The following is a 10,457-nucleotide window of genomic DNA, read 5'->3' on the forward strand; positions in this document are numbered from 1 at the left end:
AAGGTGATTGGGGGTGGGAGGCCAGGGCCCAGGTGGACACATAAGGGCCCTGGTCATCAATCTCAGCGACTGTGTATTTTTAGCAAAGGAGGGAAGGAGGCGGTGAAAAGGAAAGGCTTGAGCTTCTGGAATTTGAGGAGATCCAGCTCAAGACAAAGGGTGGGGGAAGAGGCTGTTCTATAGGAGGGAGCCAGCCGAAGAAAGAGTTTGGTCACCTGCTTGCTGTTTGGCAAAATGCTTGACGTGCAGAGAGGTGGTGCCGGAGGACCGTAGAGATCTGGAGGGAGTGTATTTAGTGAGAGCCAGTTGTAGATAGCGAGTTCCCAGCCCCAGACAGCTTTATGGATGATGCACAGGGATTCGAATTTGGTCCTTGCAGCAACCAGAAGCCAGTGGAGAGTTTTTAGGGGTGGAGAGATGGGGTCTCTGGGCTTGAGGCCAACGATAAGTCTTGCATTCCTATTCTGGAGTAGCTGGAGGGGACGTAGAGTGGAAGAGATTAGATTAAGGAAGAGGCTATTGCAGTAATCAAGCCTAGAGAGTACAAGAGCTCTAGCGACATCGAGCTCTGGGGGAAGGTGAGGAAAGGAAGGATTCCTTGAGGAGGTGGAGTTGAAAGTGGGTCTTCCTGGCAAGGTCCTGGATGTGAGGGAGGAAGGAAAGAGAGCGGTCGAACATGACTCCAAGATTTTTACCTTCAGATGAGGGAGAAGGGGGAGAACCCATGGAGGGTGGCCAGAGTGAAGGGAAGAAGGAGGGAGCAGGAGTCCCAATGGGGAGGATCTCAGTCTTGCTGGCATTGAGGCAGAGATCATTGGAGGCACACCATGACTGGATGGCAGATAAGCAGTCAGGAATGATGGAGGAAGTGAGGAGAGGATCAGAGGGAGGTTAGAAGAAGAGTTGTGCGTCATCTGCATAGCACTGGAAATAAGGGGAATAGGTGGAAATGATGTTTGCCAGCGTAGCAAGATAGATGTTAAATAGCCTCGGAGAAAGGTTGGAGTCCAGGGGGATGCCATAGGTGGAGATAGAGGTGGAAGAGGAGAAAGAGCCCAGGATAACCTGGGAGGGATGGTTATTGAGGAAGGAGGTCAGCCAGTCCAGTGCCCGCTCTGAGATACCGTTTTATGAGGATGGAGTGGTTGACTGTGTCAAATGCAGAGGAGAGAACAAGTAGAATGAGAATGGAAGGAAAGTTAGAATCAAGAGATGCAAGCAGTTCTTCACCAGTGTTCAGGAGAGCAGTTTCTGTGCCTCTGGATGTTTGGAATCCAAATTGATGGTCATGTAGGCAACTAACAAGTTCAGTGTGCTGGGTCAGTTGGAGGAAGACAAGCTTCGCAAAGAGTTTCCCAAGGAATGGTGTTATAGAGACGCAGTGGTAGTTAGATGCACAAGACAGGTCTGAAGAGGGTATTTTCAGAAGGGGGCGCACAAGAGAGTGCTTGAGGGAGGAAGGGAAAGAGCCACTAGCAAAAGAGTGATTGCAGAAATTATTAAGTACAGGGGCAAAAGAGCCAATATTGTCCTTAATGGTTCAGGAAGAGCAGTGGGAGACGTGTATGGAGGATCACTTCATAGAGCAGATGACTGTAGTGACCTCGTTGGGCGGGATAGGAGAGCAAGGCAGTGGGGGAATGGGAGGCCATAGGCGGCAGGAGGGAAGTGAGGGTGCTCAGAATGTAGTGGGTTTTTGCATTGAAGTGTGTGGCCAGTGCATTGCAGAGGACCTGGGAGGGAAGAGGTGAGGTGGAGACTGCAGAAGGGTTGGCTAGTTCCTTGCAGATGTGAAAGAGTTCAGCCATGTTGTTGGATGCACCAGAGATGCGAGCCTGGATGTGGGACCTTTTCTTGGAGCAAATGGAGAGCCGGTATTTCCTTTGGAGCAGGCGACAGGCCAGTTTGTCAGAGGGTGAGCCTGAGGTCTGCCACTTTCTTTCAGCAGCTCTGCACTTGCATTTTAGGGCTGCAAGTTCAGAGTCGTACCAGGTGTTACGCTTGGAGGAATGTTTCAGGTGGATCCTCATGACTGGGGCAAGAATGTCAAGAGTATTGGTGATGGCAAGATGGAGGTTGCTGAGAGCGGAGTCAGAGGAAGAATTGTGGTGGGGGAGAGGGGTTGATGAAGGTAGATGCTAAAGCAGCAGCTGACACTTGTTTCATCAGACGGATATTCGTGAACGAGGTTGGCAGGGCTGGGTGAGGTGCAGTAAGATGGCAAAGAGGACCCAGGTGAGATGAGAGGAGAGAGCGGTCTGACCAGGAGAGTGTGGTGGTGAGTGGGGGCGGAGCAAAAGATCAGTGTGGATGATGGCATCAAGAGTGTGTCCAGCTGAGTGGGTAGGACCAGAGGTGAGAATGGAGAGAGCGAGGTGCAGAGGTCCGAGAAGAATGTGGATGCCATGAGTCAAGGTGGATGTTTCGGGTGGATGGCCCAGGGGCAACATACTCATCTTGAAAGCAAGACAATGCAGAGCAACACAGGTCTGATCCCCGGGTCCACACTTAGAACCCTCTGGGTATTAAGCGTGTTATAAATAACCAATTACAATTACAACTACAAAAAAGGTTTCCCAGGAGAAAGAGTTTAGAGGTGGATGAGAGAAGAGTGGAGGAGAAATCAGCCCATTTAGAGAGTAACAGGGTGGTAGAGAGAGGTGACCTGTAGATGGTGGCAATGGTCAGGGAGGAAGTGGGAGAGATTACCAGTTTGCAAACCAGTTTCTCAAAGGAAGAGTAAGGCTGGGTGGGTATAAGGGAAGAAGGGACCCACTCAGGGAAGATCAGGGCAACCCGACTGCCAGCGTGGTTAGGGTGCAGTGTTTAGGTGATCTTATAGCCATTAGGGAGAAAGGATTCAAAAGCAGTGACTGAGTTGGCATTGAACTACGTCCCGGTAAGAGCAAGGATATCGAGGTCAAGGTCTCCAAGGAGGAAGCAGATGTTGGCAGAGTGTTTGATAGCAGAGCATTAAGCGTGTCTAGATGCAAGAGGTTACTGCCTTTGAAGGTTTTTCCAAGGAGCGGTACAGGGGCATGGTACACCAGTTGGAGGAGTGGGGAGAGAGAAGAAAGAGTAGCAGGTGTGGGGAGGAAGTTGATGAGGGATGGCAGGTGTCAGTCAAAGAGGAGGAGGTTGTGTTGAGGACCCTGAGCCATGATAGTGCCATTATGATAGACATTAATGATGCACCTGGATGATGTGAAGCCAGCCAAGAGTACTTCCAATCTAGTGCCACCATTAATGTGTGAAGAGGAGAGAGAGTAGAGATAAGATGATTAGACCATAGATCTGGAGAGGGGACAGAAAAGAGTATATCAGTGAAAATCTGTCTGGAAGTTATGCTGACATAGATGTCTGCAATGGGTGGGCCAGGGTTAGTGGTCAGGATGTCTTTTCTAAGCTTTTGTATTTCAGACCTCGTGAGTGAGGGAGGATAGGTGATAGTATAGCAGCTAGAAAAGATAGGAGAGATGGCAATTGCCATAGGGTGGCTAGTATAGGATGGGAGATAGAGGAGGGACTGCACAGCACAGTATGAGCAAAAAGTCAACAGGCAGCCTATTAGCCAAGGAAGCATGAAAACAGATGCAATGGAAACACTTTAGTACCGAAAATGGGGTGCAGAGATGTTAAAAGCACACCAGGAATTGAATTACACAGAGGCACAGAATGCAATGCACAAACGGGGTGCAAAGAAGTTCAAATCACAACAGGATTCGAATTACACAGAGGCAGAGAAATGCAATACAAAAATGGGGTGCAGAGATGTTAAAAGCACACCAGGATTCGAATTACACAGAGGCACAGAAATGCATTGTAGAGTGGGATTAAGTAAGGCATGGAAGGCTGAAAGGCATAGGCACACCTTGGTTCAACAACTGTTTGGAAAGTAAAAGGCGAAAAACAATGTCTAGCCATGACTCACAGGTATTCTTGAGGGGGTGCACAAAGTTCTGGAAGCCAAAATTTGTGAGCTAACAGGCTACATGCTTGTTGGTTGACCCATGAGGTGCTGCAGGGGTGTAATGAGGGGGGGGGCCTCTGAGCCCTTCCAGGCCGAGACAGACTTAGACAGGGGCCTTAGTTGTGGGACCTGGCAGGGGCCGTGTTGATCTTACTGGCCTTGGAAGCTGCAGCATCCTGGAGCCTTTGTAGTATGATAAGAAAACATACAGTGCCACACCTAGCTTTCACAGAATCGGGTTGTATAAGGAGCACAGAACCGGTGCCGCCAGAGCACCCACTGGCTGTGAACAGGTCAGATACGGGAGCAGTCATGGGCAGAGGTGTTGCTAAAGGTACCTGGGGGGCTAAAGCCCTGGGTATTTTGGTTGCAGCTCTGGATATAAGCTCAGGACCTATAATCAAAAGGCAAGCTAGACCCGAGTTCCAACAATCCCGACATTAGCGTTTCACGACATTAGCGTATCCCAGATCTTTTCCAGACCTAAAAACACCCCCGCATGGTAGGGACTAAAAATAGCCATAACATGTGCCTCCAAGGGGGATCTGTCTCACAGAGAAGCACCCAGGGATGTCACACCTCGGTGGATGGACCATCTGGGCATCTATCGAGGTGTGCTGGCTGCGTAGAAGCCCCGACTGATTGAAGCGGGCACCAGCCCACATACCCCCATTCTAGAGGGAGTCATGTGGCGCTTATTTGAAATCATCTATTGAGGGCAGGACTCCAGCATTGGATAGTGTCTGCAGTGAGCAGGCACTGATGAATGCATCAAGGGGACAGTGCCAAGTCAAGGGAAGGGCTCTGAACTCTGACCAATGGGGGCACTGAAAGACATGATTGTCACCACTTCATGGCTGTGGCCTTCATGCCAAGAGCACAGAAGCGTTTGACCCACTGCTTCGCTTTAATAGGGTACCATTATGGAAATAACATAACTAAAATAATGTGACAGCCCAATCGTTCAAATGACCCACCAAAACTAACAAGACTCAGGGGGCGGGGCCATGAGATTGTCGTGGCCTGGGAATTAATCAGTAAAATGGCTGATGTTCTAGGTGAGCGAGGGGTGAGTGATGCAGCAGGACGAAAGAATGAATGGACAGACTTGGAGGCAGATGAGTAGTTAAATGGGGAAGAGATGGTCAAGGGATCGCCTGGAGGCGGGTGAGATGGACTGGTGAATGGTTGTGTTTGGAAGGGGCAAACCCACCCCACTCACCCAGTTGCTTTAGAGTGAGACAAGATGCATTCGAAGCACTATGATGGGCCAATGGGGCAGGAGGGACGGTGAGAGGACCATCTCCCAGTTTAACATACCGTACTTCAATATAACCAAATATAGTCTATCCACATAGTACAGCCTAAGGCACGCAACATATTGCTAGTTTGCGTTGATATTAGTAACCATAGGGAAGGTCTGGACAGTAAATGCAGTAGTGCATACATTAGGCCCAGAGATCAGGGAAATCTCCAGCCATGCCCGAGCTCCCATGAGGACAGCCCACACCCCCTACTGCCACAGAGCCTATTCATTGTTCTAACAGTGTTGCAAAGATGTGTTTTTTACTCGAGAGGAATGTGCCCTGCAAGGCGGTGATCACAGACTGGCGCCTGGTGTGCATGTTATCTCACACTGGCCAAAGCATGACATGGCCCATACCCAGGTGGCCACGAGTTATAGCCCATATAACTGATTCAAATTTAAGACCTCTGAATTCCATGGCACAAGGTGCCCTTTGACCACCAACCCCAAAGTAACAAGTCCTGAGATGTTCAAAGAGGACGGACAGGGCACATCGTGAAGTAACAATCGTGTGATTTTTATTGTGAGGTGCTGGGAGGGATAACTTATAGTTCAAAATGAGGGTGTAAACCTTGGAGTCAGATGGTGCAGAGGGGAGTGAGTGAAATGTGTGTGTGAAGGTTGCAGTGCCCCAGAACCTCCTTTGTGCCTATCTTAAAGTCTGCCAAGTGAACAGTTTGAGTGATAAAACAGTTGTATGGTAGGAGCATAATGAATTTGTTTTCTGACATTCAACGTGAGAAGAAGATGCTCACTGCAGCACCCACGTGATGGAAGACGGACGGCTTGGGCTGGTACCAATGGTCTGGCATCCCTTATGGGGCCGGTGGATCCTGTGTAGGCGCCCACCAACCAGCCGCACAGGATTTTATCCTATGTAAATGCGTCATGTATGACGATGTTTGTCTTTATAAGATTTTGCTTGTATTACATTTCAGCAGAACTTTCTTAGCAGCAGAGTTCTTTGCTGTTGCTCGCATCTGTGTGTGAGATTAAAACGTATTATCCTTACAAGATCGACTTGGGCCTGTCTTCCCTAGCGGGTTGTATTCTCTTTGGTGTGAGCATTCAAGGACTTGCCTTCAGTTGCTTAGAAGCATGTGTTGGCAAATGAATGAACACACGTTGGGTTGGTGTATTCAGAAATAGACACGTTGGTACATGGAAGCACGAGTGGAGGGGGTGATAGCTCTGCCATGGGTCTGAAGAAGGCCTGCTGTGGCTGGAAGCATGTGCTGGTGGCGGGAATCCATGTGTGCTGGTTGAATTAACGCATGGGGCATAGGGAATGGATGGATGAATCCTGTACCTTGACAGGATTTCTTAAGGAGTGCCGGCATTATGCTTCAGCGAATGAATGAATGCATGAATCGAGTGCTGGATGTGGTGACACACGAGATATTTGATGAATGAAGCACATTGAATACAAATATACAGATCAATAATTACAAAAGTGAATGCATGGACAGAAGAACGATCAGGCTTACTGATGGCTGAGTGGTTAGATTATCCACTTGCCGGAAGGACTGGCTGCATGTAAGCAGAGGCGGAAGGTTGAATTGTTTGACTACATTTAGTCCCACGTCCAGCAAATGCGGCTTCTTGGTGCTTGAAAGGTTTTCACGCAGCTGGTACCAAACCAAATGGGCTGGTCTTTCTGTGAATGTTTCTGTTCAATTAGCCTTCCCCACCGGGCTCACCCAGCTCTACAAACATGCACATGCACACCCACACACATCATAGGAAAAGAAACTGCCTCCCAGGCCTTGGAAGGGGGTCTTGTATTGCACAATAAAACAATCAAAGGTAACTCAAACACAGACCTTCCCTTGCTATTTCCCCCGGATTGGGGGTAGTTCAGAAATGACTCGGTTCTTGTGGGTATGGCTGCAACATTGTCTCCTCAAACAGCATCACTGACAGAGCATATGCATTGGCCCTCTTGGTGTCAGGGCAATGTTTAAGTCGTACCATTGCAAGGCCAAGGTCCACTCAGACCGATTTCCCACTCATGTAGCCCAGAGAGTACAGGAAACTCAGATGAGTGTGGTCCATCGTCACCATGAAGGCAGTGCCATATAGATATGGTGTCACCTGCTTCAATGAACAGACAGCTGCCAGGAATTTCCTCCTCGGTAATGACCACTTTTATTTTCAAGCTTCAAGGCCAGATCCCCCAACAACTGGTCACATCATGAGCTTCACCTGCTAATCTGACAAAAAATGTTCTCGCTTTAATACCAGAAGCGTATGAATGGAAAATGGACAATTTCTTTGCATAAGATCAGAATTGGAGAGTTCAAGGACTGGCTGCCTTCTTCAGACTATTGGATCTTGCCTGGCAAAATGCTCTCCACTTAACCTTCTTCTAGCTTTACCCCCTCAGCATACCAAAAGAGGTGATGGTTGGAAGGTTTTGAACTAATCTTAACCTCTGGCATTGCTCTGGGTAACTCTCCAGACCATCGTTCGTCACCTGCCAAGCCATTACAAAAGGGGTAGACCAAATGCAAATCAGGCTTGGTCCCACCCCAAAAGGGGCAGTGCAGCCCAAACTGCTTGGTCAAATCCCTTCTGCACGAGACCACAAGCATCCCTAGACATGTTTAGGCCTCATTGGACATCATTAGTGAGGAGTAGCTTTCGTCTCTCGGACCAGCAGGCATGGGACCCACGCCTGACCATACCCACCCGGCTCAGGGGGACTAAGCAAAACAAAAGAGATGATAGCTGGAAGGTTTAGAATTAATCTCAACCTTTGGAATTTCTCTGGGCAACCCTCCAGACCATCGTTCCTCACCTGCCAAGCCATTACAAAAGGGGAAAGTCCATATGCAAATCAGGCTTGGTCCCACTCCCTGCCAGAGGAACTGAAGTTGAGCTAATGGTGTGGATGAATCCCTTGTTAGAGTTCATCACGCCTACCAAGTCCTTCACCTGCTTCATCTTCTCCGGTCAGATACATGAGCGAACTAAGCGCTCACCCCTGACATCTGTTTGCAGCCTCGTGTGGCAGGTTAAAATTCCGGCTGGGTCAACTCACCCTTTCATCCTTTCGAGGTTGATAAAATGACTACCGCTCTGTGGGATAGTAATGTCTTCTGTTATTTGAGCGCTCTGAGACCTATGGGTGTGTAGTGCTATATACGAAATACATTACTATTATTATTATTATTATTCTGTGTGGAAGGCACAGGTAATAAGGTAATGGCCAACATCTTCAACTGCTCCGGCTCCAGATGGCCAGTGAGATTCACATCATTCAGGGCAGGCTGGCACCCAATGCAGACTGAATAAAAGAATTTCACTCAGGGCATTACATGAGCATAACCCTTCATAAATTGGTTAAACCAGTGATACTCTTTGCACAACATAATAGAGCCACTTGGCTCTGCCCCCAGAACTATCAGGTTGGTTCAGTATTTACTTGTCTCACATACCATGTTAACTCCCACTAAGCTCCCAAGCTCGCTGCAGCAGGTGATCCCAAATGTCCAATGTAAGCCCTGATACTCTTCTTTTAACTTATCAGAGGGTTTTACCTGGCAAGGTTGTAGCTAATCCTGCAGTGCATAAGAAACCCAGTATATTGTGCCCGTCCTCGGTTGCCTGGCTTTAAACAGTGCCAAAGCTGCATGCCAGTGATATGGATTATCATGTTCACATGATCCATGCTGTGAACTCCAGGCAAATCCTTATGCCCCAATGGATGTTGTTGATGTAGGTGACCCTGCTGATTCCCCATTCGTCCAGCCTGAAACTCATCATGCCGCACCAAGACAAACAGAAGGACCTCCTGTCTCTACTTATTGGACTTGATGCGGGCCGGCTGATGCATTACCTCTTCTTCCTATCTTCCTCTGCTAGACTGCCAGTTGTTCTCTTATGGGCGCCCACTACCATTCAAAGCATATGGAGGGATGACCAGTGCCCAGTCCAGGTGTTTTCCCTAAATGTCTTCAAAGATCAGCTAGAAGGGGCCTTCGACTTGCCATCCAGCAAGGAGTTGAAAGGGACGAAACCTATTAGTACCTTGCAATATTATGTTATGTATCGGTAAATGTGGAGTGCACTGTCGCCTCATGGGCTTCATGGTGCTGCTAATCCTTGGTAGGGTCCCTAACCTTTAAACCTACTGTAACAGGAAAAAAGCAACTTGTATGAATGTCTTTCACTTCTCAGGCCCCCAAGAATGGGATTTCTGTAAGATAACATGGGAGTGAGCTCCACAGATGGGGATCTAGGCAACATAAAGATCTCCTGACACCAAGTATTTATTAAATGTAAGGATGTCCAGTAAGAAAGAATACTATTACCTGAGGGGACTAGCTGGGGAATAGTAACTTCAAATATTTTTAATCAATGTAGGCCCTTGTAAAAGGCTCCAAATACAATAAAGAAACTTTTGCAGTCCACCATGAATGACACAGGAAGCTACTGTAAATTCTGCAGACCCGTAAAACAGTGGTAATAGGGCCCAGTGTTTGAGCTTGAGAACGGTGCATGCAGTGGCCTTCAGCAGTCATTCTAGCTGTGACATTTGGCTAGCTGCAGTTCCCTAACAATGGTTACAGGCACAATTAATCCCTAATAACACCCAGGCAAGCACGGCTGAAGTTTGACTCCTGATTTCCAAATACTGGAATATCTTCACCATTGGAAGAGGAAACAATCCTGTTTTGGACATCTAAGTTGAGCTGCAGCGTAAGGGGGAGTTGCTAATCAAGGATAGCTCCCGGATTATTGGCTTTGGTAGTGGGAACATGACACTGGCCAACTTCACTGAGCGAGAAAGTCGCTTTCCATAATTTGGGGTGAAGGCCCACCATCAGAATATCAGACTTTGTCAGCTTAATTTAAAAAAGATTCTTATGCATCCAAGAGAGGATGTTTAACAAATAGCATTGGAACACAGGTGCGGTGGGGCATTACTGGAACAGAGAGTTTAATTAACAGCTGGGTGTTGCCAGCGTAATAAAATAAATCCTGCCCAAAACTCCCAATCATCTTCATCAGAGGGCACATAAACACATAGATTGGGAGAGGAGACAACTCTGAGCTCCGAGGTACTCCACCGGACTGGGGCAGGAACTTGGATCTGTAAGGGGGGGGCGTGAAATAGCCCAGGAGCCTTCCACCAAAAAGGAAGCAGTTCACTAGAGTGCTAAACCTGCCACCCCA

This window comes from Ambystoma mexicanum, chromosome 6p (assembly GCF_040938575.1).
Source record: "Ambystoma mexicanum isolate Mex_15411 chromosome 6p, UKY_AmexF1_1, whole genome shotgun sequence".
Classification (NCBI taxonomy): Eukaryota; Metazoa; Chordata; class Amphibia; order Caudata; family Ambystomatidae; genus Ambystoma; species Ambystoma mexicanum.